Source organism: Elephantulus edwardii, unplaced genomic scaffold (genome assembly GCF_000299155.1).
Source record: "Elephantulus edwardii isolate Elephantulus edwardi_28Jun2011 unplaced genomic scaffold, EleEdw1.0 scaffold00104, whole genome shotgun sequence".
NCBI lineage: Eukaryota > Metazoa > Chordata > Mammalia > Macroscelidea > Macroscelididae > Elephantulus > Elephantulus edwardii.
Window position 1 is genome coordinate 3,790,021 of NW_006399854.1, and position 16,846 is coordinate 3,806,866.

Here is a 16,846-nt window from a genome sequence, read left to right on the forward strand (position 1 = left end):
ACAAGAACAAACTGGGAGGAGGGTAGAGAGAATAGTGCAACAATGAATGAATGGAAACCCAAAATCTCTGTAAATGTTTATGAAAATTAATAAAATATAGAAAAAAAAAAGCCGTCATCTTTCTAAACTGTTCCCTACCTCCTTTTTTAATAGATGGGGAAATTAAAGCCTGAGAAAGGTTATATGTCCACATAGACCACCATTTCTCTTCTTTGTGTGTAAAATCCCAGGTAGGAGTTGGTCAATTAAAACTTGATTATGTGTTTGCTAAATTAATATTTTATAATAGAGCCAGATTGTAACTCAAATAAATTTTATGAGAATAAAAATAATACTATTAAACCAGTTTGATGCAAATAATTTCGTTGTTCTGTTAAATTTCTAGGTGTGAGCATACATGATTAAACAGTTTAATGATTTTTATTTATTAATTTTGATGGAAGTTTACAGAGACTTTAGATTTCCATTCATTCATTGTTGTACTTTTCTCCCTGTCCCCCTAATTCACTCTTCTCTTTGAAAAATAAAAAAAAATTTTTTTCCTTGTTATACAATCCTTTCCCCCAAGTCCACTCCACTGTGAAGTGATTTTTATACAAATTCTTTATTTTATCATATATTTATCTTTGATTGATAATCTTACAAATGGTATTTTAAAGTTATCTGATAGAATTGTTGTTGTTGCTAAGTGCCTTGAGTCGCAGATGACTCATAGCTACCCTATGAAGGAGAGTCTTCAACACTTGTGTGTCTCTCATCCTCTCTCATGGTTCATAGGGTTTCCGGAGACAAGCTATTACGGAAGTAGATGCCACTCCTCCTTCCAAACTTGTTTTAATCGGGGGTTTCACCACTACTGTCCACCATGGGTAACCAACCATTAATGCATTTAACACATCAGTGTCACAGTGTTCAGCCTCACAGCAACCACAAGTTACCACTGTATGGCAAGTGGACACACCAGGGCTATATGACCTAGAGGAATGTTTGAACAAAAACAATGAAAGACAGGCCCGAGGCCTCGGATTAAAAGTCACCCACCTTTGGCTTGGTTTCAGCTTTCAGTCCATTGGGCCAGCTGATCACTCTCTATGTTGATGTTATTGTTATTAAGTGCCTCAGACGACTCATTGCAACCCTTCATAGGAGAGTCCTCAACACTTGTGTGTCTTTCATCCTCTCTCCAGGTTCATAGGGTTAGGAAGCTTAAATGGACTATGATAGATTTGGAGACTGACTTTTTTTTTTTTTAATTAATGTTTTTATTGTGCCTGCTTGTTTTTCATATTGCATATCAAAGAATAAAACAATGTGTAGACATATATTTGAACCCAGACATTTCTGTATTTCTTAAAAGCAGATAAGAGAATGTAAATTTTAATGAATTTCATTAGTAATGTTTTGCATGTTTAGATTTTTCCCCTCACTAAATTGAGTCGCTACAGTTCAGACTCAACTGTATGTAACAACAACAACAACAACAAACTGAGATATGTGAATAACAATTTTGGGTGAAGACAAATGATTACATACTCTTATTTGGTATTTTTAAAACACAAATATCATAGTGGCAATATACTTGAAAAGAATGAGATCTCCATCAATATGGTGCAGTGCCTCTGCATCACTGATTTTTATGTATATTTAATGAGCCTGCTATTCTAATTTCAGGTAACTGAAGCTAACTGCCCTTACTGCTATTTCTGTTTATAAACTGTTTAATCTACTTAAATGTCTAGGAATCTCAGAATGTTAAGTATAACTTTTTAGATAATTCTATAGTGGCTTACTTTCTGCCTATAACTACTAGTCTACCTTTAAATAAAACAATCATCAATTTTTTAATACTGTTTCAGATAATGTTACCAAAACATTTTGTTTTATTTAATTTAATGATTTCTTACAACTGATCCAAAATGGATTTGAAGTAAAAAAAATAGGAGGAAAAAATTTACCCTATTTAAAAAGTAATATGGTTGTTAAGTGTGTTATAGTGATCCTATGAACAATAGCTCCGAACCTGCTCTATCTTGAGCCAATCACATTGCTTCTGGCACATTTACCCTCATAACCCCAGTTACGGGATTAATCCATCTCATTTGGGATCCTCTCCTGCACCCTCTGAACACTCTTGCAAGCATGATGTCTTTCTCCAAGGACTAGTCCCTTGGACAATGTGACATGATAAATGTTATATTACAGTTTTAAACTATATTAGAATATGTGAGGAATGTATTAGCGAATTTTTTACAAGTCAAATCCATTGCTGCTGACACATAGATTTTGAATCAAAAGGACAGGATAAGGTTCACTAGGCTGTAAACATTAAGGAAATTATTACAGAAGTTAATTTCTTTTCTATTAACAATTGAGAGCTTTGTTTATTGTATAGTCAGAGTTCCTAATTTTAACATAAGAAACAGATTTAAAAAAAATTATATAGGTTTCATACAAAATTCTAGTATGTTATGTTTTGTTCATGTACGTTGTGTTTCACACATTCCTACATTCACATTGTGTTTCATACAATCATTCATATACATTGTGTTCTACAAAATTAATTACCATTGATCAATGCCTGTCATCACCCTGTCTTGTCAGGTCTCCATTCGATTTCTCTTAAGTCCTTTACTCCTTCTCTCTGCCTACTAAACCTTGTCATGCCAGTGATTTTGCCCCTTCTCATACTCTACTCCCCTGCACCCTTCAGCCCTCCCCTCTTGGACCTTTATGCACATCTTACTAGTTTCCCTTCTATTTTTACAATAGTGATCTTACATAGTATTCGTCCTTATGTTGTTATATGCTGTTGAGGTGAATGTGATTCATAGCGACTCTGTAAACAATAGCTCTGCCCCCTGCTCCCTACCCTTAGCCAACCTCACCCTTTCTGACACACTTCCCACATTGCCCCAGTCACTGTGTCAATCCATCTGATCCAGGAATTTCCTCTCCTGTGCTGACCTTCCACTCTTCCAAGCATGGTACCCTTCTCCAAGGACCCGCCTAGCCCAAAGTATGTGAGATGGAGCTTCAAAATCCTTGCCTCAAAGGAACAACCTGGATTTACCCTCGCATGTGCAAACTTTTCCAAAAGTGGAAGCCAAGTTATGATGAGAGAAAGCAAATGAGCTGCTCCAATAGATGAGAGGAGAAACTCAGACCATATCCATTGTCATGCCCTCTATTCCGGCTCATGGTGACCTTATAGGATAAATAGGATTAAGTAAAACTGATTTATAGGGTTTCCAAGACTGAATTTTTACAAAAGCAGACTGTCACATCTTCTTCCCTCAAAGCTTCTAGGTTCAAACTGCTGATCTTTCCAATTAGCAGCCAGAGGCTTAACCACTGTACCACCATTGCTCCTATGGAAGTGGAGAGAAGAATGAATTAAAAGGGAGCACAAGGAAATTTTTTGAGGTGACAAATAATTTTTATCTTAATTGAGATGGTTTCAGCAATATGTAAATATGTCAAAACTAAGTATTTATTTTAAATATGTATAATTTACTCACTGCTGCCAAGTCAGTTCCAATTCATGGCAAGTCTTCTTCATGTCTCCAAGCCGTCAAAAATTGCCTTATCTTTCTCCAAAGGTGTGCATTGTGGATTCAATCCACCAACCTTTCAGTTAACAGCCCAACATGTAACATACTGTGCCACCATGACTGCTTAGTAGGTTTAGTGAAATGAAGTTGTAAGTCAATAAAGTAATAAAAAAGCAAACCAATCAACCACACAAATAAAACAAATAATAAAATGGTAGTGGCACCAAAACTTGAAATATATTCCTTGCTTCTAGAAACTTACCCTGCATGTATATTTGTATATACAAGAAGATAGGGATATAAACAGAATAAAATTGTACAGTAAAACCTGTGAGAACTAGAAATCAATGAGGCTATTTTACTCTTCTTCTGGGTCTTGAAAGGTTTCCTGCCTTACCACTTCTCAGCCATTTCTTTTAGTGGGAAATATTTCACTTTTTCTTCTCTAACAAGTTTCTATCAGAGTTCCCCCCCCTTTTTTCAAGTTTTACTATAATCTGGAAATAACCAAATCTTCCATTAATCCATGACAAGTTAAAAAAAAAGGAAAATATTTTCAGAAGATAGAATATTCTGCAGTCATGAAAAAGAATAATTTGAAGCTAAATTCATAAAGTTATCCAAGATGAATAGCTAAATGAGTAAATTAAGTTGTGAAGAAATTAATTCAGCACAACTCCATTTGCATTCAGTAAACATGCACAAAAAATACCTATGCATAGAAAATGCTAACTGTTATTACTTCTGGTGGACTAGTGTTTTTACCACTTTTTTTTTGTCATTGTCATTCTTATTTTTTTTTAGGAGAAAACCTTTTTCTTTTTTCCCACATTTAAAATCCTATTACACATATTTTATAATTAGGATTTTACTTAGAGGCATATAGTCCATAGTCTTTCTTACTAAGCTTCATTTACTCATTTTGAGATTCATCCATATTGTTGTATGAACAGTTTATTCCTTTTTTATTGTTGGGTAGTATTCTTGTACTACTGATTGAGATTGTTAACAATTTCAGCTTGTGTGGCTCCACAGTTAACACTCTTGGCACCAGCAGTTAGGAAATCAGAAGATGAATTGCACTGAGAAAATCTGCTGTCAGGGACCTCTCCAGAGTACTGAGAAGCAATAATACCAGTCTAGAGACTAAGGTGCACCTTATGCAGGATGTGGTCTTCATAATTACTTGCTGTGTATCAGAGAGCTGGACAGTGACTAAGGAGGACAAGAAGAGTTGATGCCTTTGAGTTGTGGTGCTGGAAGAGAGTCTTGAATATACCACTGACCGACACGAAAACAGTAAGGTATGTCTTGGAGAGGGTGAAACCAAGTTTCTCCTTGGAGGCTAGAATTTTGAAGCTCTGTCTCACATACTTTGGGCACATGGCAAGGAGGGACCAGTCCTAGGAGAAGGACATCATGTTTGGATGGGTGGAGGGACAGTGCAGGAGGGGAAGACCCTGGATGAGATGGGTTAATAATAGTTACTAGGGCAATAGGGATAGGTGTGTCGGAGTCAGTGACACTGGCTCAGGAAAGGTTAGGCTTCAGAGTTGTTGTATATAGGGTTGCTATGAGTTGCAGGCAATTCGACAGAACTTATCAAAAGTGTTCTTGCACAGCTGTATCACAGTTAATATATCCATTCACCAGTTGGCTTATTGTTAGCTATTATGAAAGGGGTTCTAGAAATATTCATGTAAACATTTGTTTCTCTTGAGTATATACCAGGAATGGAATGGCTGGGTTGTATGGTAGGCACGTGTTTTATTTTTCACGAAACTGAGAAAGTTTTCCAAATGATTGTACTGTTTAACAGCTGGCAGTGTATAAGGGCACCAGTTGCTCCCACATGTGTACCGTACTTGGGCATGGTCACTTTTTTAAAAAAATTTTTATTTTATTATTTTTTGTATGTGTACTGTCAACTCGGATCTGACTGGTACAGCAGGAAATTGTCCCTCTTTCTCCAGCAGAGCATCTGGTGGATTCAAACCACGTACTTCTGGGATTGGAGTGTAGCTTCTTGTCACTAGGCCACCAGAGCTTAATTGGCATTGTCACTTTTTAAAAATGTTAAACATTCTAGTGAATATGTAGTAGTAGTTTATAGTGATTTTAATTTGCACATTCATAATGACTAATGATGTTAAGCATCTTTTATGTGCTTATTTTTCATTTATGCATTATTTGATCACTGATGTATGTCCTGTTCCAGATAGTTCCTTGCAGTGCACATAATTGTGCAGTCATCCATTAATTTTGGTTTGATCCTTCCTTCCCCTAATTAATTACCATGTTCATTGTCTATTTATTGTATTCCTGCTTTCCCCCATCCCTCACCTCCTAACCATCCTATTTTTTATAATAGTGGTCTTACACAGTATTTGTCCTTTTGTAACTGAGTTATTTCACTCCACATGAAGTTCTCTAGACTTATCCATGTTGTGTAGTGTCTCACCATTTCTTCATTATTTTTCAATTCTGTGTAGCATTCTATTATATGAATGTACCACAGTTTCTCTATCCATTTGTTTATTTATGTGTTATTGTAGGATTAATGCTCTTGTTTGCTCTTCTCATAAGGTTAAGAAATTAAGCCAGGTGGGAAAGACTACAGGAGGAGATGATGCCTAAGCTGCCATGGTAACACAGAGTACAGCAATTTCAGTGGCTCTTAGATTTGACTTTAGTGCACAGAGTGCTAGGTCAAGAATGTAGGCTGAGACGTGGGAGTGCTAGGCCCAGAAGAAAGGTGAGGAAGTAGAAATGAAGATGAAAAGTAGGGAAAGATTTATTAAGTGTGAAAGGATAGAACAGGCCTTTCTCTCCAGAAAGAAGTAATGGAGGAGGCAGCTTGTTACTGAGGTTAGTTGATATTTAGGGCTTCCTTTTCTGGGTATGCCTTGGGGCTGAAATCTGGGTCAATGAGCTGATATCAGGAAGAGTTCAAAGTTTGGTAGGCTGTTCTTATTCCAGTCCATTTTCTCTGACATCACTCATGTGCTGAAAATACCATGTTGCTTCCAGGATAGGCAGCCTTTTCCACATCTGCCAGTATCTGCTTCTTGGTTCAGGTGGCTCATATAACTTCTGCCTTCCTATGTTGTAGGTTCAATCCTAACATATGGGCACTTGGACTGCTTCTGTCACCTTCGTATTACTATAAATAATGCTGCATTGACCATAGGTATACATATGTCTGAATATTCTGTTTGATGAAGAGTCTTTTTATATGTTCTGCCCATTTTTAAATTGGATTGTTTATATTTTTTCTTATTGAGATACTAGAATATTCTATAAATGTTAGATATGAGTCTCTTGTTAGATATGCAATTGCCACATGGTGTCTCCCAGTCTGTGGGCTTTCTTTTCGCCCTATAAGAGAAATTTTTTGATGCACACATAGATTTGGTTTTTAGATGAATACATCTATATTATCCTCTCCTGGTTGTATAATTTTGGTTATGTTTGAAAGCCAATTCATTTCATAGATTTTTGTTAGTTCAGTTCCCCTCGAGTCAAGTAGACCTATGAACAACAGATCTGAACCCTGACCTATTCTGTGCCAGCCTTGTAATTTCTGACATATTTGAGTCTGTTGTGGCAGTAACTGTGCCATCCATCTGGTGGAGCAAATTTTCCTCTCTTTCACCTACCCACCACCTTTTTAAAGTATGATGTCCTTTTCCAAGGAGTTGCCTGTCCTGACAATATGCCTAAAGCATGTGAGATGAAGTTTTGTCATCTTTACCTCCAAGGAGCATTGTAGATGTACTTTCTCGAAGACATATCTGTTTGTTCTGTCCATGGAGTAGTTAGTACTCTTTTCCAATACCACATCTCAAAGGCACCAATTCTTCTCCTGTCATCCTTATTCATTGTCCAGCTTTCAGATGCATAGAAGGTGACTGAAAAGACCATAGCCTGAATCAGGTGCACCTTAGTCTTCAAGTTGACATCATTGATCCTTAGTACTTTGGAGAGGTTCCTGACAGGAGACTTGCCCGATGTAATATGTCTCCTGATATCCTGACTGCTGGTATCAAGGGTGTTGATTGTGGATCTAGATAAGATTAATTAATTGAAGTTTGAATTTTTTCTCCATCTATCATGATGTGGTCTTTCAATCCAGTGGTTAGAATTTTTGTTTTCTTGAAGTTGAGATGTAATACATATAGAAGGCTGTAGATTTTGACCCTCTGTAACAAGTGTTTCATGTTCTCCTCACTTTCAGCCAGCAAGGTTGTATCCTTTCTATAAACAGTTTGTTGGTGAGTCTTCCTTCAATCCTGATACTGCATTCTGCTTTACAGAATCCATCCTCTCAAGTGATTTTTTTCAGCATACAGATTGAATAGGTATAGAAAAAGGATATAATCCTGATGCACACCTTTCTTAATTTAAAACTGTATAATGTGTCAACAGCTTCTTGGTCTAGGTATAGGTTTTACGTGAGCACAATTAAGTGTTAGGGGATTCCCAGTCTTCTCAATATTAGCCATAACTTGTCGTAATCCACAAAGTCAAATGCCTTTGGATAGTCAATAAAGCACAAGTAGTAGATATTTTTCTGATCTTCTCTGATCTCAGCCAGAGTCCATCTAACATCAGCAGTGATATATCACTGGTGCCACAGCTTCTTCTAAACCTGCCTTGAATTTCTGGCAGTTCTCTTTCAATGTACTGTTCTAGCCGTTTTTGAATGATTTTCAGTAATATTTTGTTTGCATGTAGTATTTAATGATATTGTTTGATAATTTCCACACTCTATTGCAAGGGTTATATGAAAAACCAATCTTTAAAATAGAACTTGTACATGTAGAGAATGCTCCAGTTATCTGGAAAGTTACTGTCAGACAATACTCCTTTGTTCCAGAATATGCCTCATTGTACATGAAATTCTAAACGTATGTATTAGATAAATTAAAAAGCCATTTATCCCTTTACTAAAGAGATTGAATTTAAAAAATGATGACTAAGGAATTTCTTTAAATAGTCTGCTCTTCTATTTTTCAGTTTTATCGACTGTTCACCACAGTGAAGCTAGAAATGAAACGAAGCAAAACAAAACTAAACAACCTTTGATGTCAGTGATAGGAACTACTGCCAACTGGAAATCAATTAAAATGAAATGAAAGCTAGTGTAAAGATTTAGTGTTATGGGGAAGTATAATTTGCCTTACAAGTACTTTTCCTTGGTATATACCTGTGACCCAAAGGGCTAGTCTTTTGAGATCTTTATTCATATACATATATGTTTTCCAAAACAGAGCTATGTCTATTTTGGTAACTTGTAATTTAATTTTAAACAAGCTGCATTGTGGGAGGGGGATGGGCAATCTCCTCTTGAGCAATTAACTGCCCCTGAAAACCCATCAAAGTGTCAGCTCTCGGTTGGTCTGACTCGATGATACGCAACAAAAATAACGATAAATGCAATTGCAAATTTTTGGACAAAAATAAATTAATTTTACTCCCCCCTACCCCCCCCCCCCATTGCTGAGAATATTCAGAACATTATTTCAAAGTGGTAAAATCCATGCCAATCTGAGAAACTAGAATTCAAAAGTGCCAGCTACATTCACAAATAGGTTTATGTAGGACACACATGTATAACCACTTGTTTTGCATTTTTTTCCCTTCAGTATATCTCTAAAAGAGCCAAGACCATTGATCCTCAAAACAAGTTATTTTGTACATTATAGTGCTTAGAACAAAAGAAAAGACACTTATATTAGAAAGTAACTGAAAGACATTTTGAAATAGGTCCTTATCAGTTTGAAATGGGAAGGCTGTTAGACAGGCTTGTGGCATTAATTAGCTTGAGCTCTCCTCTTTTCTGGCCGCAGTAGTCTCAAGTTGGAGCTCTTTCCTCCAAGCCTTTTGGCTTCTTCTCATCCTTGTCATCATCATCGTCATCGTCATCGTCCTGGGGATAGAGGTGTGGGTATTTCTGCATGTATTCCTGCCTGGTCTGGAATTGGTCTACACACTCTAACCCCTTGACGTCCTCTGTGTTGTAGTGGAAGCAGGAGAAGCATGATTTGAACTGCTCCCTCAACAGGACCACTAGCCATTCCTCCAAGACACAGACAGTTCCAGTTAATGTCTCCATTTGGTAATATCAGTCCATGCTCCTTGTATGCATCACTGGGGTCATCAGCCACCAGCTCTGCATTGCTTGGAGTTTTATGGTCCTCTTTGGTCACAAATATAATTCGATCCTTTCCTTCTTGCTGGCAGTAGCGGCTGACATGGCCGCACCTGTCCCTTAGTCTCAGTGGTAGAAGTGGTGAAGGTGCCTGGGTGCTGTGACCTCTCCTCAGGTAGGGGAGGCAGGTCCTCCAGGCCAGGCTTTGTGCCCTCCCCACCCCAAACTGGTCCCTTACTTCAAAACTACATTTCCCCTCAGTTGCACTCTTTTGTATTTGAAGATATGGTGACAGAAGAATCAATTCTATGCTTGTATTATAGTTTCTTTTCACTTTAGTTTTGGCTTAGGTAAAGTACTAGACAACTGTTTTGTCTAAACTGTACTGCAAGAATAGTTTTAAGCATGCTGGAGATTGTGAGGTTGGTGCAGTATCAGGTAGATATCTCTTGTTCATATGATTACTATGAGTTGTAGTCAAATGTATGGCACTTACCTAACAACTTAGTTTATAAGATCTGCGATCAGTTGTGAGTTTGCTAGTGGCTTTCAATTTTTACAAAGCTCTTACTAGGCTAATTAACTCATTATTTATGAGAAACTGTATGCAGCTTTCTGTCACTACGGATTTGAGACACAGAGTTCCATGAAGCTAGAATTTTTCCATTTGAAACCAATGTATGAAGTATGTTTTGTTTTATCTAGAGTGATTGATATTTAAGAGATAGAAATACTAATTGATTTGTTGATTTCATACTCTCATTCTAGTCTTTTACTTAGTTTTCATGATTATTCTAATTTATAATAATGTATAGATTATATACCAAATAATATGAAGTTGTGTTCTAAATGCTGTTGTAGATTTTTGCAATATATAGTTCATTTTTATCTTTATTGTCTACACTTGCATGAGCTCATGCACGTGCGCACGTGCACACACACAATGGAATGATATTTTCTGGTGGTCAATTGAGATATTACATTGGAGTATATCATTTGGTAAAGTCACACTATACTGAAAATGTAAACAAAAATAAAAACAAAACATCTCATTGCTATCCGGTCAGAATCCATGCATATGTGACTTGCAGTGGGTTTTCTGAGACTATAAATTGCATAGAAGGAGATTTCCCATCTTTCTTCTCCATTGCAGCTGGTTGATTAAAACTGCTAGAAAGGTGCCACCTCTGTGTTAAGAGCATAAGATCCTGCAGACAGTGCAGAGCTTTAAATTTATGTGCTTTTAAGTATTTGAGTAAAAAACCAGTCATGAGTTTGATTTCTGTTTCCTAGAATATCATCCATGTTATTCCTCGAGTATATCAGAAAAATATTGAAAATCACTTCCATTTAGTTCCAATTACTACTTTCCAAATCTTTTTTTTTTTTATTATTATTTTTTTTGTGTGTGAATGTACCATCAAATCAGATCTGACTAGTACAGGAGGAGATTGTCCCTCCTTCCCCGGCAGAGCATCTGGTGGATTTGAACCGTGTGCCTCTGGGATTATAGTTGCAGTTCCTTGCCACTATGTCACCAGAGCTCCCCTACTTTCCAAATCTTTATGCTCTTGGTTGTTGTTGTCATTAGATGCCATGAGTTGAGTGTGACTTATAGCAATCCTGTGAACAACAGTTCTGAACTGCAGGCACTAGCCTGTGCTGTCTCATTATTTCTAATGTGCTTGGGCCCAATGCTGTAGTCATAGTGTCAGTCCATCTCATCAAGGGTCGTCCTCTTTTTCGCTGACCTTTCCAAGCATAATGTCCCTTTCCAAGAAATAGCTTTTCCTAGCAACATGACAAAAGTATGAATGACAAAGCTTTGCCATTTTTGCCTCCAATGGGGGTTGGTGTGTCAGAATTAGTGAGGCTGGCTCAGGAAGGGGCAGGATTCAGAGCTTCTGTACATAGGGTTGTTATGGGTCACAGGCAACTTGATGGCACATAACAACAACAGTTGCTAGGAGTTGGGCATGTGCATTTTCCCTTAGGTCTCATAGGTATGGAAATCAGATAAAGATTTTATCTTTATCATTTTATGATTGCAGTACAATGATTAATCCTCTTGAATACCTCTTAGGAGCAAAATTCAGATGGTAAAGAGTGGTTGGTTATATACCAGCATTGCAGTCAGAAGTCTAAGAGTCATTTTAGAGGTTCATCACTTTTATTCAGGTACCATCAAATCATGTACATACCATCTGTCTCTTAAATAACTTTCAGATCCAGATTTCATGACATTCCTTCTGTGTCACAGTGTAGGTTAAGTAAGTCTTCTTCATTTCTGCCTGGCCAGTTTGAATTGTCACCTAGGTGAGAATGATCTGCTTTAATCAGCATGGATACTGCTTACCATTATTTCTTCCTTAAAATCCAGGAAACAAAACAATTACTGTCTTTTCTTCTTAAAAGCCAGACAGTGAACATTTCCCACTCAAATTCTTTTATTTGTTCCTTGTTACTTCCATCAAGGATTCTCAAATATTTCAAAGTAACCTTAACAGTGAGGAAAACAAGTAGTAGAATTCTTACCTTTTATGTAGTTGTTGTTGTTAGATGCTATTGAGTGTGACTCATAGTGACTCTGTCAGCAACTGACTTCAACACTGACTTATTCTGTGTCACACTCATCATCCTTGACACACTTTGAGTCCACTGTTGTAGTCACTGTGTCAGTCCATCTCTTTAGGGGTCTTCCTCGGGTTTGCTGACCCTCCCCACTTTCCCAAGCTTGATGTCCCTTTCCAAGGAGTAGCCTCTCCTAGCAACATGCTCAAGTATGAGAGATGATACTTTGCCATCTTTTCCTACAAGCATCATGCTGGCTGCACTTTCTCCAAGCTGTTCTTTTGACAGACCATGAGACATTCAGTACTCTTTTCCAACATCACAACTGAAAGGCATCAATTACCCTTCTATCATCCTTTTTCTTTGTCCAGCTCTCAGATGCATCACAAGTGCCTGAAAAGACCATGGTAGAGACCCAGATTAAATAAATTCTTGGCTAGTTTTCTTACACGTAGCCACCACTGGACTGTCATATGTTGTTTTGTGCTCCTGAACAGATTTCAGCAGTGTTTCCTCACTAGATCAGACTAGCAGGAAAGGCCTGATGATCTTCTGGAAATCAGCCTATGAAAATGTCACAAATCACAGTGGTCTGTTCCCAAACAGTCATGGAGATGTCACAGGACAGGGTCGAGTTTAGTTCTGTTGTACATGGAGTTGCCAGGGGTTAGGGGCATATTTGAGAACAACTGACAATAACAACAACAATAATAATAAGTTATATATTTAACAAAGTTTTTCAATGGTAATAATAGAAGCAGCACTTTAAAGGCTTTTTGTTGAAATTTTATTTGATCTTAAGAAGGTATGGAAAATTTTAATGTCTTAATATTTCCACTATTAGTATTAAAATATATGCCTTCTTGGTTTTTTACCTCCTACCAAATGACCTCTACATAGAATGTTTCAAGATGCTACATCATATTTTCTTATGACTGTATGTAATCCCTGATATACCAGCCTCATTTAATCCTGTGATTTAACAATTTCCCAACTGTTGCTCTGCATTTTCTGAGAAATTGTTTTTGGACTGTGATTTCTGTTGTTATCCCTTAAACTAGAGCCGTCTCTTAATGTTAGTTTTGAGTATTAGGTTTCTGTGTTAAATTTAGTATGAAGAAAGGGGTTTTGAAACCCAATCTTTCTGTATACTTTTGTTAAAATCACAATAAAAATAAAAAAAGAAAGGAGCTCTATATTTAGTCATTTATGTTTGAAAATGTTTAACTGTGTTACATACATAACTGCATTATGTAGCCATCATGCTGACTGTACCCTTTGCCTATTTTATGTCACTGCTTTCTCTTTTTTCCTAGGAGTTGAAACTGGAAACATAAAATAATTCTGTTTTGTTATGTTAATGATGTACATTTGGCAGCAAGGAATGCTGAGGCCCCTGTTGTGGTCCTTGACTGATAGACCTTGTATTCACTTAGAAAAGAAAGCATTTCATCACCTAGAAGGGATGGAAGATACGGTCTCCTTGAGGCACCAGGATGCCAGACAGAATGGAGGGGTGCCAGGACGGTAGCCTATGGAGCTGGGACCCTTCTGATGGGTCCTGGTATGCACAAAGTGATGAAACAAGGCCAATGGTAGCTGGTGGCCTTGAGGGGTGGCAGGGACAGGCTGGGCTGTGGCCAGAAGGAGCCTGAGATGGGTACTTGGGGCCCACATGATCTCCACATCAGTGATTGACATGTGCTTATCTTAAACTTTCTTGATAGTTTCCTCTTACGTGGGTACAGATGGTGGTGGTGGTTGTGTGCCATCAAGTTGGAACCAAATCATAGCTGAACTGCCAATGAGTTTTCAGAGTCAGTAGGTTGCATGGGAGGAGATTGCCCATCCTACTCCAGCGGAATAGCTGGTGGTTTCTATCTGCATGTCTTTGGGATTGCAGCATAACTTCTTAATACTAAACCACCACAGCTCCCTGGGCAAAAATGAGGGTTGGTAATCTGGGGGTGTGTGTGTAGTGCAGTCAGCAGATAAGTGGCCAGTGGCAGCAAATTTCTAGAGTTTAGGTTAGGCTTGGACATCATAGCTTTAGATGAAGCTCTGGATTATTCAATGTCATGGTGACACAAGGGCAGAGAGGGTCAGGACCACCTATTGAAAGCTGGAGTATAAAAGTCTTAGGGGAGAGACTGTTGAGGGAAAAAAGTAGACACTGTGTATTCTCCTACAGGTGAATTTATTTTTCCTTGTTTAAATTCAACTTTATTGAGGCAAAAAAACATCCACTACACTGCACACATTCTAAGTGTTCATTTCAGTAAAATTTCACAAACATAGTTTCATGCATTCACTGCAATCAAGGTGTAAACCATTTCTGTTGTCCGAAAAAATACCCCTTTTCAACCAATTCCCACTTTCCACCTCCTGAATTCTTTTTGAAAAGATTTTGAAGATAGGAGCAGGAGAGGTCCCTGGTTATGGAAGGTGCATAGGCTAACTTGGCACTAGAAGATTAGACAGCCCTTTCCTGTGGGGTGATGGTGGGAGCCAAACTCTCCTGAGGTGCTTGTAAGGCAGCAGAAAGTGGTAGTGGCAGTGACAGGTGACCTTAATAGAGTCCTGGGGACAGTCAGTAAAAATGAGAGGCTGAAGTGTTCTGACCAACTTCCAATTTTTCATAATATTATTTTCTAATAATAAATTGATCTTCGTACCTATGTCACTAAGAGAGAGATGGGTCTGTAATAATTCTATGTTTTAAAAAAGAAATACTTTTATTATTTGTGAGAGTAATTTCTACTTGACAGTCCTAAGGAACCCTGATAGCCTAGTGGATAGAGAGCTGTACTGCCAACCCAAGGGTAGGCGGTTGTAATCCACTAGTTGCTCCAAGGGAGAAAGATGGATAGTATTCTTGTAATTTACAGCCTCTGAAAATGCTCTGGAGGGTCAGCTAGGAGTTGGTTCCAACTTTACGGCAATGAGGTGTGCCTTTTTTTTTTTTTTAAAACATCTGTCCTTCTAGGAGAATTTGACAACTTCCAGTTTTCCTGGATTCATACTTCATACATTATTTATCCCCTCTTTTCTTAGTTTCCCTCCAACCCCCCCATGTCAGTCCTGTTTTACAACAGTGGCATTATGCAGTATTTGTCCTTTTGTGACTGAGATATTTCACCCAGCATAATGTCCTCCAGGGTCACCCATTTTGTATAATATGTCATGAGTTCCTTGGTTCTTTTTCAGTGCTGCATGGTATTCCATTGTGTGAATATATCAGAACTTATTTGTTGTTGGGCACTTGGATTATTTCCATCTCTTTGCTGTTGTGAACAATACAGCAATAAACATAGATGTACATATATCTGTTATGATTTCTTCAGGTTATAGTCCCAGTAGTGGAATTTCTGGGTCAAATGGTATGTCTATTTCCAACTTCTTGAGAAAGAGTGGTACTGCCGTCTGTAATGATTGCGCTGTTTTACATGCCCACCAACAGTGAATAAGGGTTCCAGTTTCTCCACAACCTTCCCAGCATTTGTTATTTGCTGCTTTGTTCTATTGTTTTGGGGTTAGATGATATGTCATAGTTACTTTGTATTTTTATAACTTTTCAGAAAGCATTTAAATATTTGGCTTTTGAAAGTTGCTTAAGAATCATAGCACACCTTTACCTTTATTTCTGTTAGTAATAGACGTTTAGTATTGCATTTTATTTTATTGTTTTTGTTGTTGTTTCTGTTGTTGAGTCAGAACCAACTCATGGCTGACGCTCGAGTGAATTTTTAGAGACTTTAATAATTCACAGGCAGGGAGGTTGTCCATCTGTCTCCTATGAAGCATCTGGTTCGAACCCTGTGCCTTAGGATTGGTAGTGTAACTTTTTACCATTAAGCCATCAGAGCTCCCTATCTTTTTAGCATGTAGGTTTTTTGGTATGACTATTTCCCCAGTTTATTTAAATGTATAATTGCAAAATTTTGATAGCTGTCTGATATTTTTTATGCACCAATTAAGCTCTGGTAGTTTAGTGTAAGGAATTGTGCTGCCAAGCCAAAGTTACGCAGTTCAAATTCACCAGCTGATTTCTCCCTTGTAGCTTACTGCCTCTGAAAACCCTCTCGAGGGTCTGCTATGGGTTGGCTTTGACTTGATGGTACATAACAACATCATCAACAACAATGACGACGACGCATTAGGAAATGCTCATTTCACTGCATACTTTTGCTGCCACTTCGTTAAAGCCATACTGGTTTTATCTTATGGCTCTTACAAATATACTTTATTTGTATCTAGCACTCTCCAGTAAGATTGCAGGTATACAAGTGTAAGTCATATCCCCCCCCCCGCGCCTCCTTGGTACTTGTATTTTAAAGCAAATACACAGACTAAAGATGTAGTTTAAACTTAAAGAAGTAGTTTAACTTTTTGAATGATAAAGTCTGAAGAAATATTTAGAAGTGGCATGAAATAGCTATTGTTTTTAAGTACTTTATCCCCTTTATTTCTGGAAAAGAGTCATATTACATTTAGTATGTGATCTATTCCTCAGGCAGCTGGAAAGCAGGGCAAGAAAAAAAAATTGTTCTTTTCCTGCAGAAAGTGCATT

The 16,846-nt window shown here is 37.7% G+C and overlaps 1 protein-coding gene and 1 pseudogene across 2 annotated transcripts in view; one reads left to right on the plus strand and one right to left on the minus strand.

Moving 5' to 3' along the window:
• MNAT1 (MNAT CDK-activating kinase assembly factor 1) overlaps positions 1-16,846 on the plus strand; it is a 268,957-nt gene that overhangs the window by 46,194 nt on the left and 205,917 nt on the right. The gene's annotated exons all lie outside the window — the stretch shown is intronic.
• Positions 9,372-13,953, minus strand: LOC102858643 (annotated as a pseudogene).